Here is a 23,569-nt window from a genome sequence, read left to right on the forward strand (position 1 = left end):
ATAATTCATGATTTCTCTAAACAAAATTTTTGGAGGAAAAATAATTTGTCAAATGTTCAGTACAATCCTTACATGAATGCCAGTTGCAGTTATGAAGGAGTATCTTAGCTATTACTTACACACGCTTCTGAAACATTAGGTAGATTCAGGCTAGAAAAAAATACTCTAAAATGCAGCACAAGAAGTGCTCCCATACATGCTGATTTTCATCATCAGACTATGCAGATCTCTTTGCTCTGTCTCGATATGCCTATGCAACATTCAGAGATCTATACCCAGCCGTTAAGAATTATAAATAGCTGGTCTATGCGTTCAGGACTTCTATCTGCCCAAATAATAAAAGGATTGCTCTGTACTACAGCACACAGCTGGACAAAACTGGACAAAGATGTGCATATCTGTGGCAGCAAGGATATTTATCAGTAGGAGAAAAGCTTGCAGAGGACACGCCAGCGTTTTATTTGCTTTTAGACTGCATTATCAATCTCTGGCATTACGCAAAATTAAAAGGCACTGCATTTATGCAAAATACTTTTAAACAGGCAGCATCTCTTGTCTTCATTTCTAACTTTCTTAAAGCATAATTTGATGCATTACCATAAATGAGTGAAAGAGCCATGAAATCTCATCAAAATGCAAAAAGAGACCAGATCCAAGTGCGAAGGCCTGCAATTCACCTGCCACTGGGGGACTGCTTTTTAAAAATGGACCAAGCTCTCTTTGTGCTGATTGCTATTTTAAGCACTTTAAATATTTTAAAATAACATTTCCATTTTTCTTTCTATATTAAGGAGTGAATGTGCTTTCCATTTTAATTCCCAAACTGAAAAAGCAGTAGAGCAGTGTTTGAAGAAGCCATTTTACAAGTCAGCACATACATGTACCTGGAGGCAGAGGTGCGGGGAGATATTCTTCACTAGCACCGTCACCAGAACAACAGGCCACAGGGAAGGCATGTTGGCAAAGGACTTGTATCAGTGGTGTGAAATAAGAGGAATTTCTCTTTACTTAACAGTGAAAATAGTTTCTGTAATAAACTCTTCCTTGCAACTGGAAATTCTGTGTGATCTGCAAATCTTTCTGCAAAGGGGGCTATTTCTGCAGAATCAGAAGATTATTATGCACAGCTGTTTAAAATAAAAGTCATTAATAAAACTAACTGGATATAATTTATTGTTTTAAACCTTTTTTTTTTTTTTTGCCTGCTTTCCACTAGCTTATCACCACTTCAGAGTTTGTCTTCAGCTAAATGTCACTGCAAACTGATGTGCTGGGTGCAGAATAATAAATTTCATTCAAGAGCTTTTGAGGTACAGGTCATTTAATATAGTGGCTATGGGTAAGCTGGGCCCCCATTGTGCTCCCACTAATGTCAATGAATATTTTTTGCCAGCAAGTTCAGAAGTGGATACCATCCCTGGCTGTGACAGATTGCTCCTAATCTGAATTTGTCACACACTGCCACTGCCTGTATCTCATTCTCTGTGTTCCCATCTTCAGGCATCCAAAGATTAATTTGCAGGTGGTGCAGGGAAGTTGATCTCTGCTCTGAGTGCAGCCACTCCTGCAATTTGGATGCAGCCGCTGCCCCTCACGCATAGCCTTCGGGAAGGACTCATCCCAGCTTCCATCCTAACTGCAGGCACATAAATGCAGGTGTAAAGAGGAAAGCTTATTTGGTTATTGCTTTGTGTCTGCAGCAGAACAGCAGTGGTCCAGCGAAGAAGAAAACATAAAAAAGGAAAATAAGAACAGGGAATTTATGCCCAGGACACAGCAAAAAAAAGATTAAAAAAAAATATTTTGTGTTACTGCTAGCAGAAAACTAGGTGCAAAGACACTCACTTGCTCTTTGGTTCTGCGGGTGCTCAGAATTTGTATGCATCAAAAAAAAGAATTTCTTTTCAATAAAAACTAGCCATGTTCTCTTGTATACAGCTTACTTCTCAGGTGAAAAAGATTAACATCATGAATTACCAAGCAATGTCAAGAAAAACAAGGACCTCAAGTTTCCCACAGGGACCTGCCCTGTTAGTTGATCCTCTTTTTTGATTTTTCTCTCTACAACTCAGCTTTCCAGGAAACAAAAAGAATAAGAGCACTTCAGAGCACCTAGTCGGCTGTGAATATGCGCAGGATGAAGATGGTCTGCCGAGAATACCACAGGGAGAAAATGACTGATCCTCCACAGAGAGCAAAAACCTGAAGTTCCCTACTGAACAGTGAAAGTGAAAAATAAAGAGATAAAATAAACCCAAGCCAACCATGAAGGATGTTTTTTCAGTCAGGGAACACCATCCATCCATAGACCAATATTTCACTTCACACTCCTGATAATGTTTTAATACAGATTTTATGAGACATATATCATTGATTAGGTACATGCATATACTTTAGTCCTAAAAAAATGAACAGTTGCCCATGCCAGCTTTCCCACATCATATTTTCCCATGTTTATAATGTCCTCTCTGTTGCTGAGAGATAGACCTATACAAACAACAAAAAAAAAAAGAAAATCAATCCCTGCCTGACTGCACACGGAAACACTGACCCTGAGTAACCATCACGTGCAAGCGGTGTGGACAGCCTGCATTTCACTCCTTTAACCTGTTCAGCTCCTGCAAGGTGAAAAACAGCTCAGTATTTTTGCATCAGGACTTCAGTTTTTCAACAGATCATCTTCCTGCTGGGGTCTTGCATCACTATAGGAGGATAGGAGCTGCTGGCTGAAAACAGGGAGAGCTCAAGCACACAACAGGTCAGTAAAACAGGGAATCCACACTCACATCTGTGTTTATGAATAGCAGGTGAAACCATAGCCGAAGTGACATCCGTAGCAACTTTGCTATCAGCATCAATGGGGACAAAATTTTATCCACTGGGATTAATTTATGACATTCATTTTAAGGTTTCAGGGCCCAAATTGTTCTTTATTCACCAAAAATGAATAATAGTGAGTCAGAAGTAAAGCCTGCTAACTAAATTATATATGCAAATAAATATGTTATGTTGGGCTGCAGAAGTGCAAGTGGAAACTATTATCTACCTCCCAGGAGAAAAGAAATAGTTTTTAAATGAACGTTTAATTTAATCTGTCCCTTTAGAATATTAGCTTAAGAGAAAAACTTATTACTCATTAGGAAATATATCCATAATGGAGGCTTCCCAGGTAGCTCTCATGCAGAAACTCAAATTAGATGTGGACATACACTCTATGGTTCCATAAACATCAACATTTATTTCTGGTAAATATTGTCCCTTATTTTGTCTCTGTAAGTGGTATCCCCTCAGACCAATAAATCTATGCTGGAGTCCATACCTTCTTATTACTCTCATTGGATTAGCAATGATTACAAGTGACTGCTACGTAGATGCACTGGATGGAGTCCAACTGCTCCCTGGCAGAGATTTTCCTGTGCTCAAGAGGTATGGTATTTCCTGGGCAATCAGGTATTACACAGGTCAAAGTGACCACTAAGCATTTGTTAATGAGAAGCTGTCACATAGGTAGAAGAACCACCTTGACATCCTACATGGCCTTGCTACATACATCTGTCGGGTTTACATGCAGAGATCACCCACAATAATCACAAAGATCAGAGGTCGGGACAATTTAACGTGTTTTTCTCCAGAGTGCCCCTAGGAGGCATGGAAGAATCATCATGCCCACTTCTCAGGTGAGAAGCAGCCTGCATGAATCATACAGGTCCATAAGCAGGCCTTTAGTTAGCTACAAGTGTGGGAAACAGCAACCAACAAAGTGGGGCCAGAAAAGACTCTGCTAAAAAGGAAAGGACTTAATTCACGCCTGGGTTGCTCTAAGCATACAGGGTCCTGCACAGCAGATAATGGCAGTGTGGAGAAGCAGAGGGCAGTGCAAAGCAATTTGCTGGATTCCCAAAGAAGACAGGATTGTGGAGGGCTCATGGCCAAGATAAATAGAGATGTGCTAATTGTACATCTGCCTAAAGACTAATTTTTTGTGGGAGAAGGAAGCTTCAGAAACCCTGAGCTATTTTCCTTCACAGAACAGGAATGTACAAACTGCCCATTCTTTCCCCAGGAGTCAGTTGCATCAGGTATGAAGAAGTTACCTTGGTTCAAAGTCTCTTTGAACAAAAAATGAGGATCAAAGGAGAGCAAAAGGCAAAGATGAAAACAGGAACAATTCAGCGGAAATGCAGAGAAGGGCCTTTCGCTAAAGGCAAAAAAAATAAATGAAACAAAACCCACTGGACGTGAACTCCAGTGCCCCTGAATGAAAGCCCATCCCTAACTCAGGAGCCTGAGAAACCAAACTATGAAAAAGTAGCTGTGACAACACAGAGCAGTCAGATTCATTGTGAACTTTTCTTTCATTGACCACACTCAAGGGAATCCAAGGAAAATGGAACAAGTGTGGCTGGAGAAAATTTAAAAAATTGTTCTATGGCAAAGTAGAGACCTGGAAACGAAAGAGAGATTTGGGAAGCCACTGCGGTAACTGAGTCCAAGGAGTGATTTCAGTGAAATGAACTGGGAACCCTGCCTCATTAGAAGTAATGATATGTTCAGTTCTCCTGAAGCTGTTTTCAAATCATGCTCTAACAGTGCTGCATTTGCACTGTTTCAAATTTGTGCTGAAGACAGTTAATTCACATAGATGGAGAAGGCCAGATGGATGGCTTGACCTTGGAACTTGGCCTGGAAGGTATTCTTAGTCTAAGCAAGAAAAGCACTGTTCATTTCGCATAGCAAAGCCTGAGAAGAGGGCATGAGAAACCCAGGGATGCACTGGTGACCTGCTTGTATTTTCTGTTCACTTAAAGCCCCCTCGAGCTTCAAATTGAGTCATTTATCCACTTTCAAAAAGGATGCCAAAAGCCTCATGGGGGAACTAAAATCTGACCTAGTACCTCTCCCAACAAGTTGCTGCATGGACTGAGAAGTCAGCAACAACGGAACAAGCTTCAGGCCAAACCTTCCCAAGACTGGTAGTGGTTGAGGCCCAGCCTTGCAGAATGTTCAGCCTTCCACTGAGGATTGGCCTTCCCCACCTGCCTCCATAAAGAGCTCAACTCACAAGTTCTATTTTGCTTCCAATATTCTCCCTCATCCCACTGGGCAGGGAGCGAGTGAATGGCTGCATGCTGTTTAGCTGCCTGCCACAACACCAGCCCAAGACCCTTTCACCTTCAGTGAAGCTCAAATGCAGCAAGGAGAACCTGCCCCTGGAGGCTGCTAAACCTGCTGACTGCTTCCCACACAGTGCAGTATTTCCTGCATTGTAGCTCAGCGGTGACAGCATCTGGCTTGTCTCCTGGAAGGTGGGAGGTAGCTGTCACGTAGATGGCTGTTACCGAAGCTGCTATCCTGAGAGGTGCTGTTGGCACAGATATGGAAGATATCAATGAGCAATGATCCCCCTCACCTTTCAGTCTCTGTGCTGGATTATTCTATTGAATAACCTGCTCCAGTCGATGAATTCAAGCATGAACTGAGTCACCAAGTAGCTTCACTGCAGTTAGACATATCCACATGCTGCTTTGAAATCCTTTTTAAGCCCAGATAAACCCCTCACACATGAATTTTGCAGGTTTTCTTTTCTTTATAAGCAGTATTTTAAATGCTACAGACTACCCCCAGATTGGCAGACCACCTGCTTTCCTGCAAGGATTCAGAGTAAATCCCCAAGCGTTTGCTGGTCCTGGGTGCCAGAAGGACAGCAGAGCTTTCCAAAGGGAAAAAGAAATAGCTGCAAGGCACCTAGGTACCACAGTTGAAAAAGCATCATAAGAAGTCAGAGAAGGCTGTTAAGGAGTGCAGCACAGGAGCTGTGATGCGGCAGTTCTCACAAGGGACAGCCCAATCCCTCTTCACTCCCCATTGCTCTGCTGCCAGTGCCTGCCCTATGCAAGAGGGGCTCAGTCCCTCCCACCTACTACTGGGGCCCCATGTGCCAGTGTTTAAGCAGCAGACCCGACACCTGGGGTGACTCCCAGAGGACCAGCACTTAGTGGTTTAAGAGGAAAACTACCAGAGTGGGAACTCGGCTGACCTCACATCCATCCCAAGCAAGAGCCCTCTGACCTGCTGACAAGTGACACACCAGAAAATGTGGGAACCTTCTCTTCTGCCTTCCCAGTCCAGCATGAATAAAACTAAAAGCCAGAAGAGGTTGAAGCCAGTTTGCTTTTTCCCCCCACTCCCTCATCCTTACCTCCACAGACAGGAAGCAGAATCTCAGAAATGCCCAGAGTGCTGACACTCAGGTTGTCCAGACAGATTGGGAGATGAAGGTCATGATGCAGGGAGCATGAAATCTGGTCTTACGAGAACTCATTTTGTAAGGGCAGAGGCTCAAGACATGGTTTGAACCTGGCAGCTCTCCTCCAAGCTGCCTACTGTTTCCTTGGCACAACAATGAGCTGGAACATGTCCCAGCTGGGGTTGAGGATCAGCTCTCAACACACAGCTTCAAAAACAAAGTGACAGAGCCTGGAAGCTACAGAGGGCCTCCTCCAGAAGTCACTAACAGCAACAACAAAAAACCCAGCACCACACACAACTCATTGAAAATACAATCCAAAGTATGCCTCTTAGCATTTCCATATGCAGTACTGTGCAGTCTACCTTCTGCAAGTACATTTTAACAACATCTCTGTTGATCCTGCCTTGTGCCCACTCTGGCTTGTATTTAACTTTCCACAGCAGCCCATACTCATCTCTTGGCACAACAAAACAAATAGATTTCTTGCGTTGTTTCCTTTTTATTTGTGCAAATCATTAACATTAAACACATGATGTTGCAATGACAATGGAATTGATGGCTTAATGGGATGAATTTTAATTTAAGTAATATTTCCATTAATCTAAAAGCTCTCCCTTAAAAGTCTGCAGAATGAATTTACTGGAAAACTTCCAGCATAATTCTAGCAAAAATTCTCCTCTGAATGATATGTCAGACTTTTAAAGCTCTCTTTGGCAGGTTTGCTTCTTGGCTTTGAATGTTACTGACATAAGAATACATTTCTCACAAGTCTTCTGAGTAATGAAGAAAAAAAGAAAACGGGGGGCGGGGAGGGACTGCTGCAAAACCCGTGGTAGGTACAAAATGCCACAGCCCCAGATCTGTCCACTTGGCTGGAGAAGTGCATCCCAGATTTGTTACTTGTTTATTTTAGGTTATGGAAAATACAGAGGATTAAAGAGGCGGAGGGAAGCAGATGCCATACAGACAGAGGCAGATAAAAGCCAATCTCCATCCAAGAGCACAGAGGCACTGCACCCAGCACAAGAATGTGTTTTGAGGTGAAGCTGAGCTGTGGCAGCTGGGATAGGGAGGTGCAGCTGCCTCAGAGCAGACGGCATTCCCACCCTCAGAAAACAGCAAAATCCACCGTGCAAACCAAATAAAAGCTGAGCCACGCTGGGTGTCCGCATGTCCCCCATGTTCATGCTCACTGCCTGCAGAACAGACGGATAGCTGGAAAGAGAAAGGGGATGGGGACAGAGCTGTCACCAAGCCCAGCCCCAGAGAGGGACTGCTTTGAGGTTTGCCCCCTCTGTCTACACAAAAGGCAAGGTTTGACTTTTGCCTCTTAGAACCACGCGTCCTCAAGGACAAACAGAGCAGGTGAGGACATCCCAAACTGGCCTGGTAGGCTCTCCTTCTCCCACACCACCCCAAAACCAGCCAGCCTGGAGGCATGTCCAAGGCTTTGATGCCAGAAAAGAGGTGCAGCAGCCTGGCACCACATGACCATGGCCATGCACTCCACCCTGCTGTGGCTGCTCTGAGGAGATTGGGTGCAGCTGAGCACATACAGGAGCCACCCTATCTGCACAGGTGGATGTCCCCAGGTCCTCACTCACTGGTCCACAGCAGCCCTGAATTCTGGAGGGGTCGCTACTCTGGGACCCTGAGGGCATCCAAAGTGGGATTGGCAGGCAGCACTGTGCTCCTTCCTCCCACCTGTGTTCCAGGACACAGCACCTCACTCTTCCTATCCATCACCGAAACATCCCTAGCTGTACTGAACAGCCCCACACTGTGCCTCAGCCAGCAGCCTGTTCATATTTCATCTGGAGTATTTTGTCAATAAGAACTCAAAAATGAATCATACAAAATAGCAACACCCCAGCACAACAGAAGCAGCTAACATTTTGAACATGCTTCCAGCCTGTAAGAGCTGGTCTCCACCCGTGGGTGGTACCTCAGGCTGGTTTCTTGAGTACAGTAGGTGGACCTGCTCCAGCATCTGGTTTCTGGCAGCCAAAAGGTTTTCCACCCCTCTCCCTGTGTCTGCATGACTACCTGGCTCAGCAGTGGGAACGCAGCATCCTCAGCAACTCAGTATGGGACGAAAGTAAACTCACTTCTTTTCCAGCAGGAGATTTCTTCTGCAAGGTGTCCTTGACCCCATAATTTCATCATGCTCAAACATAGGTGTAAGAGGATCACATGTCCCCTTCCAGCTGCAGCTCTTTCAAGGTTTGTCTTTCTCCACTGACAGCAATAGCCAAGAAGGGCAGACTTCATGTGTGGCCTGAACCTGCCGAGCACATCCCACTGCTCATTGCCCAGCTATGCCTCCTGTCTGAGCTGCCTTCAGCCATAGCTCTTTCTCCTTCTCCTCCCAGTTCCTCCTTGCATTGACCAACTTTGTGATGCATCCAACAGAAGAGAGTAACTAATACATTAATTCCTGTATAAACAATTAAAAAAAAAAAATGTTCCCACTTTTCTCCACGTAAGGAAATCCACTGCTTTCTAATACACCCAGCACACTAACGCTGAACATCTCTCTGTGGTCTTGTGCAGGAGACACATCACTGAAATGCTAAGTACCCAATAGGGAGCGTGTTAAAGGAAGCTACTCTTACTAATAGCCTTTCTCTTAGTGATCAAGAGGCCTCTGGAGGCAGATGAGGACTTACCTTCACTCGTCCCGTTGTTCCCTTACGTAAATCTTCCTCTTCTCCTGTCTGCCCACACTCCCTCCCAGCCATGGCCTGTTGGATGGGGCTCAAGGCTGATGGGCAGCAAGTGGAGTGAGGAGCCAAATCACATCCGTGCAGGTGGCCTGCTGGGCTTTTCAGCCCAAACCAGTGAAGCATTCAGCAGCTCATTTTGCCCACCTGCAACACAGAAAGCAGTTATATTTATCTACTTTAGGAAAGACATTATTCTCAATATATGTAAGAATTGTACAGGTTATCATTAAATTCAAAATATTAGGTGAGAGAACATGTGCTTTGCACAACCACCCACAGCTCCAGGAGAGCCATCTAGAATCTGCATCCCCCAGGGCTGAACTAAAAAAAGCAGCATCAAGATGGCATCTGGAGGAGCCCATTCATCTCCCTCCCAGCAGGGCATAAAGCAGATACACTAACAGCAGTTGACAATGAGAGAGATAATGGGTATGTGCATTAACCTACATATGTGTATTTAAGACAGAAGAGTTATGCAGAAATCAAATAGGTTAATTTTCCAGTCCCTCTGTTCCAGAGATCAAAAAAACAAGCTCTGAGGGCTCAGGTTGTGCCTTAGGATGACAGTAAAGCAGCCCCATGATCACATCTTTTTGCTTCAAACATATCAATGTGAACCTGCATGTGTACACATGTATGCATAGGCATTTATGTGTCTGTGTATGCTTCTCAAACTGTTTGCTGTTTTTTCTGAAATTTCTCCCTCCTGCCTCCAGAAACATATGACAAAAGGTGGACGTTGTATTATTTTTCCTTGGTGTTTTTCAAATTTACGTGTACCCCAATTGTGTTCACTGGCTTAGGCAAGAGTGAGCAGGCAGCTCACTATGCCGTGGCACAAGCCCAGCACCAGCCACATAATAGACCTGTGCCATAGCACCTAAAGATTATGGTGGAATTTTATCACCTCAGCACAAGCAGTAGACAGTCCTGTTGGGCTTAGCAGCAGATGCAGAGCCTCAAAGTAAATATTTCATGATAAACAAGAAACCTGTGTAAACACTGAATACAGATATATAATTGATGATGGATACACTTGGGACTGGATCAAGATCTAGAGCGCTTGGCTTGAGACGCAGCATCCAGAGGAGTTATTTCTCCCTCCAGATCTGACCTCTGACAACATCCTCCAGGGCCTCATTATTCAGCTTAGCCATACCTGAGAGCTGCTCCAGGATGCTTGAGCTGTGAGTGCTGGGACGAGGAGAGAAAATGGTAGCAAAGCCAGGCATGGTGAGTTGAAAATCCCTCCCATAAAAGTTTGCAAGACCTCTAAGGAGTGTTGCAGTGGCTTTTTGTTGTTGCAGTTGCAGGGATCATTTTTTAAAACAAAGAGATAACATGTGGTTCATTTCTTTCATTTTGGAAAAGGGCAGTTCCTGAGCCCTTATCTTTAGGAAATAAGAGCAGTGTTACATGTTCAAACAATTTATGTGAGGATCCTGCCATTTGTTATGGGAACAGCAAGTACAGCGGCAAGTCTGTTATCATCCCTCCTTGCCTCCGCGTGCAGTGTGAGCAAGAGAGGAACAGTAAGGCTAAGAGCAATGCAGCCTGCAAAGTCAGTGACCAGTACCCAGAACTTAAACACATTCTGAAGCTTCCCACACTGAAGTGAGGCTGTGATGTGTTCAGTGGCCAGGCAAGGACCTGCTGATTTTTCTGCAGTTTGCTCAGAGTCTCAAACAACAGCACACTCTGCATCTGAGCTGGTGCCTGAGGAAGAAGCGACTCAAAGCGTCTGTAGCACTCTCCTCGTGCCCCAGTAAGCGGTGGTGGTGGGGAGTGGGTGGCGGAACGGTCACAGATAAGTTGCTCACACTGGAGGGAGTTTCTGGACACTTGCCCATGTTAGAACCTGCTAGCTTTAACTGCCTTCTTACTTAAAAAAAATAAAATGAAATCACAGAGCAACAGCATTACATTCTGATCCTGCTTCCAGGCCCACACTTGCCCTGACCTCCATCCCCCTGTCCTTACACCCCACTGGCAGCTCCTCTCCCCCTGCCTCTCCTTGCTCCTCTCCTCTCACTGCAGACAGTGCATCTGTGCTGCCACAAGCCTGACGCCGCTGACAGACCATTGCTCATCATCAGGCTCTCCCAGCACAGCCAGCCTGGGCCCACCATGCAAGCAGCTGTGAGCTGATGGGTTTTGAAGAGAAGGCGCTTGGGACTGAAGCTGTGCCACAGTGTGACCTTCCCTCCGCAGAGACCCATATGGGAGGCGTCCATCAGGGCCTGGTTTTGGGGCATTTTCCACAGGAAGGCATCCTTAAGGGGGCTGCCATAGCTGCTCAGCCTATCTGCGACCATGTCCTCCTCAGCACTCCCAGCACCTGTGGAGCAGATTCACGGGCTCTGCTGACATGATTCATTCCACTGGAAATTTGAGAGCGAGCTGCTTGTAAAAGTCTGTGTAAAACAACAAAAGAAAAATGGCAGAGGGACAGAGCCATTAGATATTGACAGTTACAGATGTCTTTATCTGCCTAAAACAGAAGAGCTGCACAAGATACTCAAGCCACCTGCAGCAGCAACAGAGAATGAAAAAAAATGTAAAAAGGCACAGCTGAAGGATGAATTGACCCCTGGGCTTGGAGAAACCTGTCTGTGTCTAGGCCTGAGCCCAGCCAAGGCCTGCAGGTCTGTGCAGGCACCTGGCTGAGAGTGGGGCCCTGGTGAGGGTCAGCCAGACTCCTGCTCCAAGCCTGCCTTGCAGCGTGGCAACTTCTGAAGAAATGAAGATGTGATAAAAAGTACCAAAGCTGCAAGAACTTTGCTCTTTTCTGTTGGAGCCTCAGATGTTTTGGACGGTGATCAATGGGGAGAAAAAAGCAGCATTTTCCATCTGTACTTTCTGAGCAGCCACACTGGTATGAGCAGCTGCTGCAGCCAGGGCATCCCACTGGCATCTTCTGCCCATGAATCCATGGCTGGAGCCTGATGATTCCTGTCACAGAGGCTTGGAAAATGCATCACTTTACAGAATAAAAGGCTTTGTATCTGTGAGAGAAGAATCTAAGCAATGCTCCCAGGAAACAACGTGTTTAGTATCAAAACTCTGGTGCTGAAGCACCAACTGAAGCTGTGCCAAAGGGCATGGCCAAATGTGCTAAAGCTGTAAGACACCAAGGAACTGATGACTGTACCTCCAGAACAGTTCTGGCACCCCGGTGTGCAGAATGTTTCAAGGCCAGACTCCTGAAGGGTCCAAAAGCCCTGGCTCTTGGGGCTGACAGATACATATCTCAAACTGAAGCTCTCAAAGCTTTCTGGAATAAAAGAGCCAGTGCAGAGGAGGAAAATAATCACCTCATGTGAGCAAGCAGCAAATGAAGACTTTGAACGAGAGATAAAAATGTAGATATGAGCACCTGGGGAATGGAGGTACCATGAGATATGGGAGCTCAGAAGAGGACACGTGGGTGAACTTAATTTCCCAGACGGGTCCAGCAGAGCCACAGCCCAGCAGTGTGGGTGGTGCTGACTACCTTGCAGGTAAAGAATAGTCTAACATGAAGCAGTGCTGAGCTCCCAGCAGGTTCCCACAGAAAATGCAGTTCATATTTCAGCCCTCATGAGGTGCTTAAAATCCTCACCTTAGATTGTTCTTCTAAGCATGGTGGCCCAGATAACCCTTTCTGAAGGCTTTATCTTGGAGGCTGTGGCTTAGCTGAACAGCTTAGAGCAGGAGGAGAGATTCACTGGTCCTTTGTTGTCAAAGCAATTGCAGGCCTTTTGCTTTGCTTCCTAATGTAAATCTGTAAGGACCATATTGCTCACGAGAGGTCACCCATCACTGCCAAGAGTCATGTCAGCTCACACCAACTGCAAGCTAAGGCAGAGAGTACTCCTTCCCCAGTAGGTACAAGAAGATCACACTGACCTGCTGTCATCTCAAGGCCTGCACACAAGCAAGTCTCTGGAACATCCCTCTCAGGCGTCATATCTCCAAGTTCACATGCGGGTGCATGCCCCGAACCCATCCTTGTGTTCATCCTCTCCTGTCAGAGGTAAGCACAGCCCCCTTTCCTGTTACATCTCTTACCCTTTACTCCTCTGATACCATAGGAATCACTAGGACACTGCTCTCTTTTCTCCCCAGTGCTAGTCACACCAAGGATAGGGAGTCCCTCCATGGTTCACCATCCCAGCTCTCGACCCACCCAGATCTCCCCTTCTTTTCTCTCGGTGCCCACAGATGGCAGATCTCTGACCACAGGGACACAAACATATCCATTAGTAAAGTGCCCTGACAGCACAGATCAGGGAACTCGGAAGGTTTAGCACCATCCCTGTGGACAAGAATCCTGATATCCTTTAGCTAACACTATCCTATCACTTTCTGCCCAGCAGAATTTAACGTACGTAATTCTAAATTCTGGAAAGGTAGATTGGCACCTGTTGGCAGAGACATGTCAGAAGCATCATGAAGGTGCCTCTTTTACAATTCATTGTAATTCCCTAGCTTCTCTAACCGACTCCTGTAATTGAATGGATGGGAACATCAGCAGAATTTTGTATCACTTATGGCTATAGAGAATGAAAGACTTAAAATTAAACCTGAGTGACTTCTGAGAAATCAGAAACACAGAACCAATAAAATGCATGGCAGAGAAGAACACCACCACATTTGTTTGGCATTTTCATGAACGCTATTTCAGCTAGTCTTCTAATTTAAGGAATTGGGATATTTGACTCAAGGTTTGGTAATATTTGGGTTTGACAGAAGATCTCCCATGCATGTTTGTACCTTGCTGCCTCTGAAACAATATTCAAGTGATGTGTCAGGGCACTAGTGGATAAAGCACCTGCACATCTGGACAAGAGATGTACAGCGAAGTCATGATGTGTACTATGTTTTATGGAGTGGGATGTTGTTTCACTGAAGGGCAGACCTGAACAAGCAGGTTGATCTCCTTCTGTCCTTGTAATTTTCTGGGAACCTGTTGTGTCTGACAAAATATGTGGATAAAAGCAAAGAAACTGTTAGAATATCCAGCACATTCATGCTTCCACCGCACAGCAGGGCTGTAAATATGTGAGATTTATTTCTGCAAGATTCACCTCCACCTCCCTATTTTAGTCAGAATTATCCTTTTGCAGAGCTCAGATGCAAATTTCCACACTGAGTGGAAGAGTTCACAAAGTGAACAGATTATGATACAAGTTACTCTCTGGGAACTTCAGTTACTAAAATCCCTACTGTTTGTCTGTTTCCAAACAGTCACAGGATACATAGGTGGGGAAACCGGTGAAAGAAAAACACAAGAAAAAAAAAATGTGCTTGTATTATGACAGCAAGACTGTCTATAAAATGAAAACTCCTCCCTTGCCTTTCCTAAAACAAAGCAACAAGCGTATGTTTGAAATCATGAGCACATAAAGAAGGATTTGTGTCTATTATCATAGCAAGCAGGACGCAGTGCATACTACTGAAAGGTTCACAACTACTCAGCTCTACAGGGGTTTATGTTAGAAACACTGCAAAAAATAAACATGGAGCTCTACAAATCCAGGGTGGTTTGTTGTGTCTCAGTCTTATTATCCAAGTTAATGATGCTGCCATGTCACAGCTGCACTCCGTGCCAGCTGGCTCTCCAGCGGTGCTGCTTGGCACCTGTGGAGCCAAGTTAGACTCCATGGGTCTACCCCAGGTCGGGGGCAGATGCCTCTCCTCATTTGGGAAGCTCAGACCTGGAAAGCACCAGACCTGGGCCAGACATTCAGGCTGGGGTTGTGGGCACCTTAGATGCAGCTCTGATGGCTGGGAGGCAGGAGGGGATGGGTGAAGAAGGTTAAGTTTGAGAAGCATCCAGAAGGGCAGTTCCTACCTCTAGTCCCTTCCCAGTAGGAGCATCCTCCCTGTGTCCCTCGACAGTTTAAACTTTCTTGGCTTTTCAGAGCTGTAGGATGGACAAAGCAAATTATGAGAATGTCACCCACTTTCCCAGCTCCTTCCTGGCTCCCATGCCTGAATGCAGAGCAGGAGAGAAAAAGGAGCTTGCAGTCACAGTTCAGGACCTGGGTGAAGCAGACAACAGCTCAGGACTCGACTCGAAGGACATGGCTTACCATTACTATCAGTGCATGTCCATATTGCACCAATCCACAGGTTCAACAAAATCACAGCAGCATAAGGCTACGGTCACACTGCAATGAATCAGACTACAGATGTCCAGGTGAAGGCTTTGGAGCATCACAAACACGTTACTTCTCCTACAAGGGTTGCAGCTAAGACGAGCTGTTCTGAATGAAATTCAGAGAGGCCTGATTCCTGAGATTCCTGTATTTCCCTGAAGAGAACCCAAAAGCAGAAAGAAAGACCAGGATTGCATTGGTATATTGGCTGATGGGTACAAAATCTTCTGACATGTCGTTTGCTCAGCCCTGATTGGAAAATATCTTTAATTAAAACACCACATCAGAATCCTGAACCAATTTCATCCCAGCTCTGCTAAGTGCTTTGTACAAAACATTAACTCTAAAATCTCATTACACATTAGCAATCCCTGTGACAAACATAAATGATAATTTAGCTCTAATGCATTCTGGAGCAAGCCATTTTTAAGAGAGGCAAATGATATCAGCTTGCTAGGAGAAGGGGAAGAGTTGAATTTATCTGTCTCTTTATTTTTTATACAAATGGCTCTAGCTGGTTCAGCAATGGGCTGTACAAATCATTGCAGTGTGTAGCTCTGACAGTATACAGCAGCTGTTTAGCCAGAACCTGGCACTCCTGCCTGGGCTGGGTTTTGAAATCCCACCAGCAGTGCTGAGTTCTCAGGCCTTTTTAAGCATTCAGGGAAGGGAAAAGCCAATGGGGAAGGTGGGATGGGAAAGGTGGGATGTTGATTTTACAGGACAGTGTGGGGGAGGAGCACTATCTGGAGATCCCTGGTAATCTGAGCTTGCTCCAAACCACAGGCAGAGGGGTCAAGGAATGGGGCTGACTTCCTGCTGTCATTTCAGCTGGTTTCATAGGCAGCAAGGGTTGCAAAAGGATGAGATGTACACTGATGTTGTCATCCCCAGAACTGGTGGGAATTCTGCACTGCTCACTGCACAGCCCAACCAGGACCTCAGATGGCAGTGGATAATATTTATATTAAGCACAAGGAGTATCTTATCAGCATGCCTAGACTGGCAGAACTAATGTTATTTGCATTGTTTATTATCAGAAAGATGTTAAATATCCCTTCCTCGATTAATGGAGACACCCTCAGTCTCTCTCCACTCTTGCAAGTGACCTTTCTAAACTCCACAGGCTGTCTGAATCCTAGCAGCACCCATCAATTTTTCCGTGCATGCAAGTGGGCATGTGGGCATTTAACTTTGTGAAATGGGAAAATGATGGCTATTTACTATGGAATTAGAAAGTACATATATAAAGAATATTACACATGGATTTTAAATACAGGCAAAATCCAAACAGCCTACCTTCCCCCACATTTCCTCCAGTATCACTTGGTTGAAGTAGCCTTTGTCTTGAAACCTAGGGCTGGAACCAGCCTTTGTACAGTCTAATGTGAAGTTTTTAGTGAAAGGAGGATTTTTCCCTCCTGTGCTGTTTTCTCCCTGCATTAGGAATCAGCCAGAATATTTCTGATCAAATTTTGTTTGGTGGAGGTGGGAGGAGAGTCATTGGCTGCATTCATTGGACCTGAATGCTGAAGCAAAAGCTGAAATATATCCCTGTAGCTTTATGCACATGACAACATTTCTGGGGGAGAGAGGTCCAAGACAAAGTATTGCACCTGAAGATACAAAGGTGCAAAACAAACAACCAAAGAAAAAGACTTTGCAAATGCCCATCTCTTTCCCATAGAAATACTTGAAAATATGTATGTTTGTTTGAGCAAAGAAGAAAACCCCTTAAAGCTCAATGGAAGATGTGTAGTTTTCAATGAGCTCTTCTTTCAGTGGCAACTGTGCTTTAGCTCTACTACATAGAAGTGATGAGATATTTACCACCAGCTTCAGTAGGTATCAAGATAGGTTAGTTTCAACTGGTTTGAAACCCCTTTCTTTGTATGTTACAAGAAAGGAAAAGAGATTTAAAAAAGGGTTTAATTTTTCCTTCCAAACGAAGAGATCCACTACGTAATGCATAGTTTTACTTAGATATCTGTTGGAAAACATCTAAAAACTATCACGCAGATCAGGCAATAAATCTCCACTAATGATTCGGGAAATAATGAAGAATCCCATGAGAGACTGTATTGAAAAGGCAACGAACCTGTCTGTAGGAAAGCCAGTGGCATTCACGTGGCATACGGGTGTCTGGTCAATTCAAGCCCAATGGTTCCTCAGTTTTAACTGCTTGAGAGGAGCATCTTGGGATGGCATCTCTCTCTACCTTAGTCTGCAGTGAATACCAGTGTTCCAAAATCATTCAGCTTCTTTAAAAGACGTGTCTTTCAAGGCTACAGCTTTCCTGCCCTGGCTGCTTGGCGGACCCATTTGTTCTCAAAAAAGGCTTCTCTGACACATGTTTTCTGGTTATCTGCTCTTACCTCTTCAACTGTTATGTTTTGCAAAACTCACAGGGGAAGGTGGCTGACATTTTACCTTCTGTAGTTAATTTTATTTTCTCTTAGCTTTGCTCAGCTTGGATTCCTCTTTTCTAAAAAGCAAAAAAACAACAACGCAGAAGACGAGCTTTAATAAGGTATTGGACTTTGTCAGTTTATTATGTTGTTTTTTCCTCCTTGCTTTGCTGCTTATTGCTGCAAGAGCTTCCTCTGCCTTATATTCAGATCAGATCACTTGGAGCCTTTCTGGTGAACCCATAGACCTTCATTTCTTCACTTCCTTACACTAAAGCTTTTCTGAATTACTATCTTTCTTCTGGAGGATTTTACTTCCAAGCCATGCTGTCATACTGATGGATTTCAGCATGATTTCTGTTCCTCCCCTCTCACCACACTTGCCTCAGATACTGAGTGCTTATATTGTATTCTTCAAAAAAAATCTTATTTGGTAAAACTTTCAGTAACAAGTAGCATGATGTAAAAGTAGCTCTGCTGCCATACCAGCACCAATATTAGGCAGATGTAATGTTTCTATCCTCTGGGTTAGACCAGTGCATCTGTCATGGTTTTATGATTTTCGGTTATTGGTACTCCACATCATAACATCATGTAGTGAATGTACCTGGTTCTCAGAAGAGAAGGACTACTACATTCCCCACGGCACTTTGCTCCTCTGTTACCATTTTCCAGCCGGAGGAAAAAGATAAAAGCTCACAGTATAAAAACTTGCAGATCACGAGACCTCATCCCTTTTTTCCGCCGTCTCTCTTCTTGGCAGCACCTCGCTCTCCAGCCGTCTTATCGTCGGTAGTAGAGTAAGGCCTACCTTGATTTTAGGACATTCTCTCTCTCTGTATTGGATTTATCAGCTTAAATTGTAATTATATTGTATTATAGTATATTGTTTTGCATTCCGATATTTTATTTAGTAAATTAGTTTGTTTCTCCTCAGATTGTTGCCGCTGTTCTTTGCTCTCAGGGCCATCTCCTTACCCTTTCTCCCTTTTCCCTTTTCCCGGGGCGTGGACCCGTGGATCCCCCGTCCCCTTTGTCACGGAACCGGGCCGAACGCCTGTAAACCATTGACAGCATCACATTTTGAGCTGCATTCAGTCAAAAAACACCTCACATTGCTCATACAAAGAGTGGGAGTATTTGGGGCTGATATTGTGTTTTCCTTCTCTGCAAATAGAGCTATGCTTACATTTTCGTTTGGCAGCACAGACCAGCATTATCAAGTCATGCCTCATTAGCAATGTGAAGTACTGGACAATGCTGTTTTGTTATTTCACAGCTTTCTGCCTCACTGCTACAAGTTCATTTCCCGACTTGGGCCCATATAAGCCCACTCCTAACGTAGTCCTTCTCATGTATACCTAACACAGAGTCATTAAGGTCTTGGGCACACTTGACCTGCTTCACAGCTCTGCTCACATCACCATACAGGTGTGCACCATTTCTGCCTGGCCCTAACTGTCCTTGTGCAATGGTAACAATTCAGTCAAGTTAGCTCAAAAAAAAAAGAAAAAAAATTATTCAACTTGGCCTGCTGCATGGTTCAGCTCATCCCTGCAGAAAGTCAGTGTATTTTGTGCCAAAGTATACGTTCAAAAACTGCTCTCCATTCACATCAAGAGGAATTCCCTTCTCAACACCACTCTAGCAGAAAAAGTAAGATTCTCTCTCCATGGAATATGCTGCAATGCTCCAAACTCAGTCCAACACTTCTTCAGCTTGTTTAAGGAAAACAAACACAGCTACCTGTTGGACAGAAAAACTGCAGTTACAGTCAGGTAGTATGCCAGAGCAAGGCAGAAGGCAAACTAGCTCTTGGGAGGCAATGCTGTGCAAAGTGTCAGCAGGAGGGGGAGGGGGAAATAAATCAAGATGGGAAGCCTGGGGAATGGAAGGCAATGCAGCACACAGTGAAGGATGGGAGAGAAGCGTGGAGAGCTCAAACACTCTTGGTCAGACACACCTAGGTGTGAATTGGTTGGTTGGGAGGGTCAAATAAGCCCACATTTATGAGAGATGAGGCGTCAACCAACAATGCTACCACGAGGATTGCACAATTTCTGACCTGCAGCTCTCTGTGCTGCTGACTGTGAATTAACTGCAGCCTCCCTACAGCAGCAAGACGGCTCTCAGGGTCCTCTTGCCTTCTTCCAGCCAGGACCTGTCAGTAGGTGATTGGCCTTTGTGGAATTCTCTGGAGGTGCCCACACCAAGGCTTGCTTCTCCACATTACCCACATGAAAAATATCCACCTTGAGATGTCTGCTCTTGGTTTTTCTGTCTCCTCCTCTGCTTGCTCAGATGCTGTTCTCTAATGGTTTTGGAGGGATTTCTCTGTGGGACACACACAGTGTTTTTACATGGATCAGTGCCTCCCTTCAGGAGGGGCCTGCTGGAGCTTTCTTCTAACCCTGTAGCCCTTGTAACGTTGATGGCCTTCCTGCAGTCTCCTGCTGCTGGTTCTGCTGGGAAGAGGAAATTGCCTGCCCCATCACATGTGCTGTACCCATGCAGTTCTGTCTCATGGAGTGGCTGCTCCATCTCATGCAGATGGTTGTGCCATCCTTTTTGCTAACCTGTCATCACCCTGACCCAGAGCTGCCTCTATGCCTGCCACCTGTGCCTGCTGGCCTCAGAGTTCTCCCCACAGGAGAGCAGCTGGGGTGGCCCCTGACCCATTCCTACAATGTCTTGCTTCTGCAATGCCCTACACAGCAGTGAGGGTACAGCCACGACCACCCAGGCAATGCAGTTTGACTGCATCAGCTGAGAGGATGACAAACGCAAGAAGCAGGCTGCGTAACATCTCCTTGTGGGATCAGGAGCAGTTCTACTTTCACATAGGTTTTACTAAGAAGAAAGGCTCCTCTGATGTTTCATGACCATCAAAGGCTCTGAGATCCACAGGAATCTCAAGGAAAGCAGAAGTTCATCTGAAATGAGAACGATTATATTTCCTCTCCCACTATACTTCCAGCTTCCCAAGAATTTTCCTTTGAAGACTTCACTGCTTCCAGATATTCCTCAAGTTATTTCCCATACAGGACTGTCACTGCAGAGAATAAGCAGACAGCAGAGCTTCAGAAAGCAAAGTATGGGGCTGTGGGTGAGCTTTGGCTTCCACAAGACACCAAAACATCTCACTAAATAGTATCACAGTTAGAGTTACGTATACTAGATATCTGATTTTGGAGAGGGGCTTCCAAGGGGGGAGTTTGACAGAGCAGGATGTTACTGCCTTGTCACTGACTGGAGGAAGAATGCAAATTTGTGCTCAGGGAGAAATTCCACTTTTTCCAACCTTGTTCTCAAGTCTGGGTATTGGCAATTCCCATCTGGGAAAGCAAGTGTCAGCACAGCTCCCTCAGTGAGGAGAGGGGTATCATGGAGAGGCATCTAGCTTTGCAGCCCTTGGGAAGGGGACTCCACAAATCACTCTGCTCTGATGCCTGGCCAACTGGGAGTAGATAAGCATGGGGCAGCCTGCAGAAACTGTGAGATGAAACTGTTCTTTTCCCTCTGATAAGAGGGTGCTGGTGTTGAACCTATTACTCAGATTATGGTGGATCTGAATTTGTTTTCCCTCGAGCAGCAGCTACAGAGACAGATTGGTTGGATTAAGTTTCACTTTTCTATGTAAAATGACTTAACTGGGTAGATAAAACTTAATATATTTGTGAAGCCTCATGTGTTTCCCTGAGACTTGATCACAATTATGTCTTATGAATGCCTCGCAGATTGTTTCATGAGTTATTTTTCTCCCTCTCGGACTGTTAATAATAAATTATAAATATAAGGAATGTACAGACTGCTGGAAACAATTCCACTAATATGAGCTCAGCTGCAAAACTCACACTCTTTTGCCTCTTGCTATCTCTGAAGAAGTGCTTTTCACTTTCATTTGCTTTTCATTCAGGATTTGGGGGTAGGGGAGTCTCCCCACTTCTAACGCAATAGGAAGTCCACAGTGCTCTGAAGGCCATGGATACCAGGGGAGGTCAGCCTCACAGTTCACAAGGAGACAGTCTAAACCACCTAGCTCTGTGTGCACACAGTTTTTACCTTCCAGACTTCTGTTCATTAAAGCAGAGACAGAAAAGGCAGAGAAGTTTCTGTGACAGCTGAGGAGGGATAGTCTCGTTTCAAGGCTGTGGTATAGGACTAGGACCTGGCTGTCTACCACATCTACCTGCCGTGGGCTTTGCGTGAGGTCTAGTGTGAGTCACATCCATCTCAGATTTTTCTGTCTCAAGGGTCTGTGCCCAGCCAAGCTAATTACACGGGGAACCTAGGCAGGTAACAGAGAAGAGAGGAAAGTGATTCCTCCCATTTATCTTGGACATTTTTCCTAATCTAGGGTGAGCTGCCCTTAAAGCTGCCCATATCTTGCAGCTGACAAGGGAGGAAAGCCAGTCTACTCTAACTGAGTGCTTGTGCATTCATACATACACTACAAAAACATTTCTTCTCTTAGCAAGATTTGCAATAAAACCCCTGTCCTGTGGTCTCTTGAACCACTCCTAAACCTTGGCACTGAGGCACACTGAGGCTTCAGTACTCAAGTGAAGAAAGTACGAGAAGGGCAGGTCAGCACTTTGGCAGTGCTCATTAGGCTGACTCACAGCTGGGTTACAAAGCCAGGTAAATGAGAATTACTCACTGCTCCCTCTGTTCAGCTGATCAGAGCTCAGCTCTCTCCAAAGGCAACTGGCAACTTAGCAAGCTAAAGGAGAGGCGCACCTGCAGCTGGGCTCAGATCGCTGTTTGGACACATAGAATTCAACCTACCCGGCTGGACACCACAGCGCGGGACTCTGACATATCACACACTGCGGGAGGGCCAGGAGGGATGTACTGGCTTTTCTGTTCCAGACATAGATATCTCTGTGCCTTTTAAATACAGTGTATGGATTCCTCACAGGTTGAAACCCAGCTGTCAGTAATGGCACACGCTGAATGACATCTGAATGGCGGAGGCTGAGAAAGGTTCTTCTGTGCCACCCCAAATGTTCCAAAGCAGGCACCCTTTCCCTGCTTCCGTAAGGAGTGTTTTAACCTTCACTTACCTCCCTGAGTCCCTGTCTACATGAAACTGTCATTTTAAAAAGCATTGCTTTGGGCTCTTCCTCCAGAAATCAGAAACCTTTGTAGGTCAGTATTCAATAACCTTGTACTAAACTGTGTGGTCACTATTGCCCTTGTGCTACACTAAGCTGTTGGCAGTCACTACAAGTTCTTCTTTAAAAATACGTACTCGTGACTGTGCTTTCACCGCGCTGACTTACTGAAATAGCTCCCGTATGGCAAACACTCCTCCATGATTGCTCCTCTCTCTTGCCGCTCTGCTTGTACAGCAGCTGCTCCTTTGGTTGTCAGACCCTCACAGCATATCACCCACCTCTCCTACGTCTGGCAGGGAGCTAGGAAACATTTGCATATTTCCACACAATGGTAAAATTGTTATTTTTAGCAAGTAAGTAGAGAAAGGAGATTTCTGCCAAAAATACACGACACAGTTCTTAAAAAAAAAAAATCATGTGTCAGGCATTAATTCAGCCTCTAGTTATTAGGAAGAAGGATAAGATAACCCTAGAAGTAATAGCACTACAGCTGCTGGCTGGAAGATCTCTGGGCCTGCTTGTAGCAAATCACAATGAAACTGCTGGTGGTTGGAACTGTAGCTTATTTATAATGATGGCTTAAACAAAATTAGTGGGAGAGGACGGGAAAGAATGTCTTATTAGAAATTGTATTTAATCTATGGAGGAACAGGTGATGACTTAAGAGAGAGAACCAAAAATGCTGTTTTTCAAGTCCTAAGAATAACACCATGCACCATGAATTCAGGCCACCAAAAGAGAAACGCTGTGAAGCAAACAGGTGGGGTTGATTTCAGTGTGAGGAGGAAGCCTCCCTCTCAAGCTATCCACTTTCTTTTCAAAAAGACTCTTGCAGCAGGCAGGGATCAAGTAATTACTGTGCCCCTGTTCACAAGATATCTCAGAATAGTAACAGACCACACACCCAGGAGATGATTAAAGG

General features: G+C 44.9%; 2 long non-coding RNA genes across 2 annotated transcripts in view; one reads left to right on the forward strand and one right to left on the reverse strand.

Moving 5' to 3' along the window:
- Window positions 1-6,861, reverse strand: part of LOC110396542 — a 185,736-nt gene extending 178,875 nt beyond the window's left edge. The window contains exon 1 of the long non-coding RNA XR_002437041.1: window positions 6,200-6,861. This is a non-coding gene — a long non-coding RNA (uncharacterized LOC110396542). The remainder of the gene's footprint in view (window positions 1-6,199) is intronic.
- LOC110396544 lies at window positions 2,563-6,153 on the forward strand. The gene is made up of 2 exons (XR_002437043.1): window positions 2,563-2,758; window positions 4,064-6,153. It is a non-coding gene; the product is annotated as an uncharacterized LOC110396544 (long non-coding RNA).

Source organism: Numida meleagris, chromosome 3, assembly GCF_002078875.1.
Source record: "Numida meleagris isolate 19003 breed g44 Domestic line chromosome 3, NumMel1.0, whole genome shotgun sequence".
Taxonomy (NCBI): Eukaryota; Metazoa; Chordata; class Aves; order Galliformes; family Numididae; genus Numida; species Numida meleagris.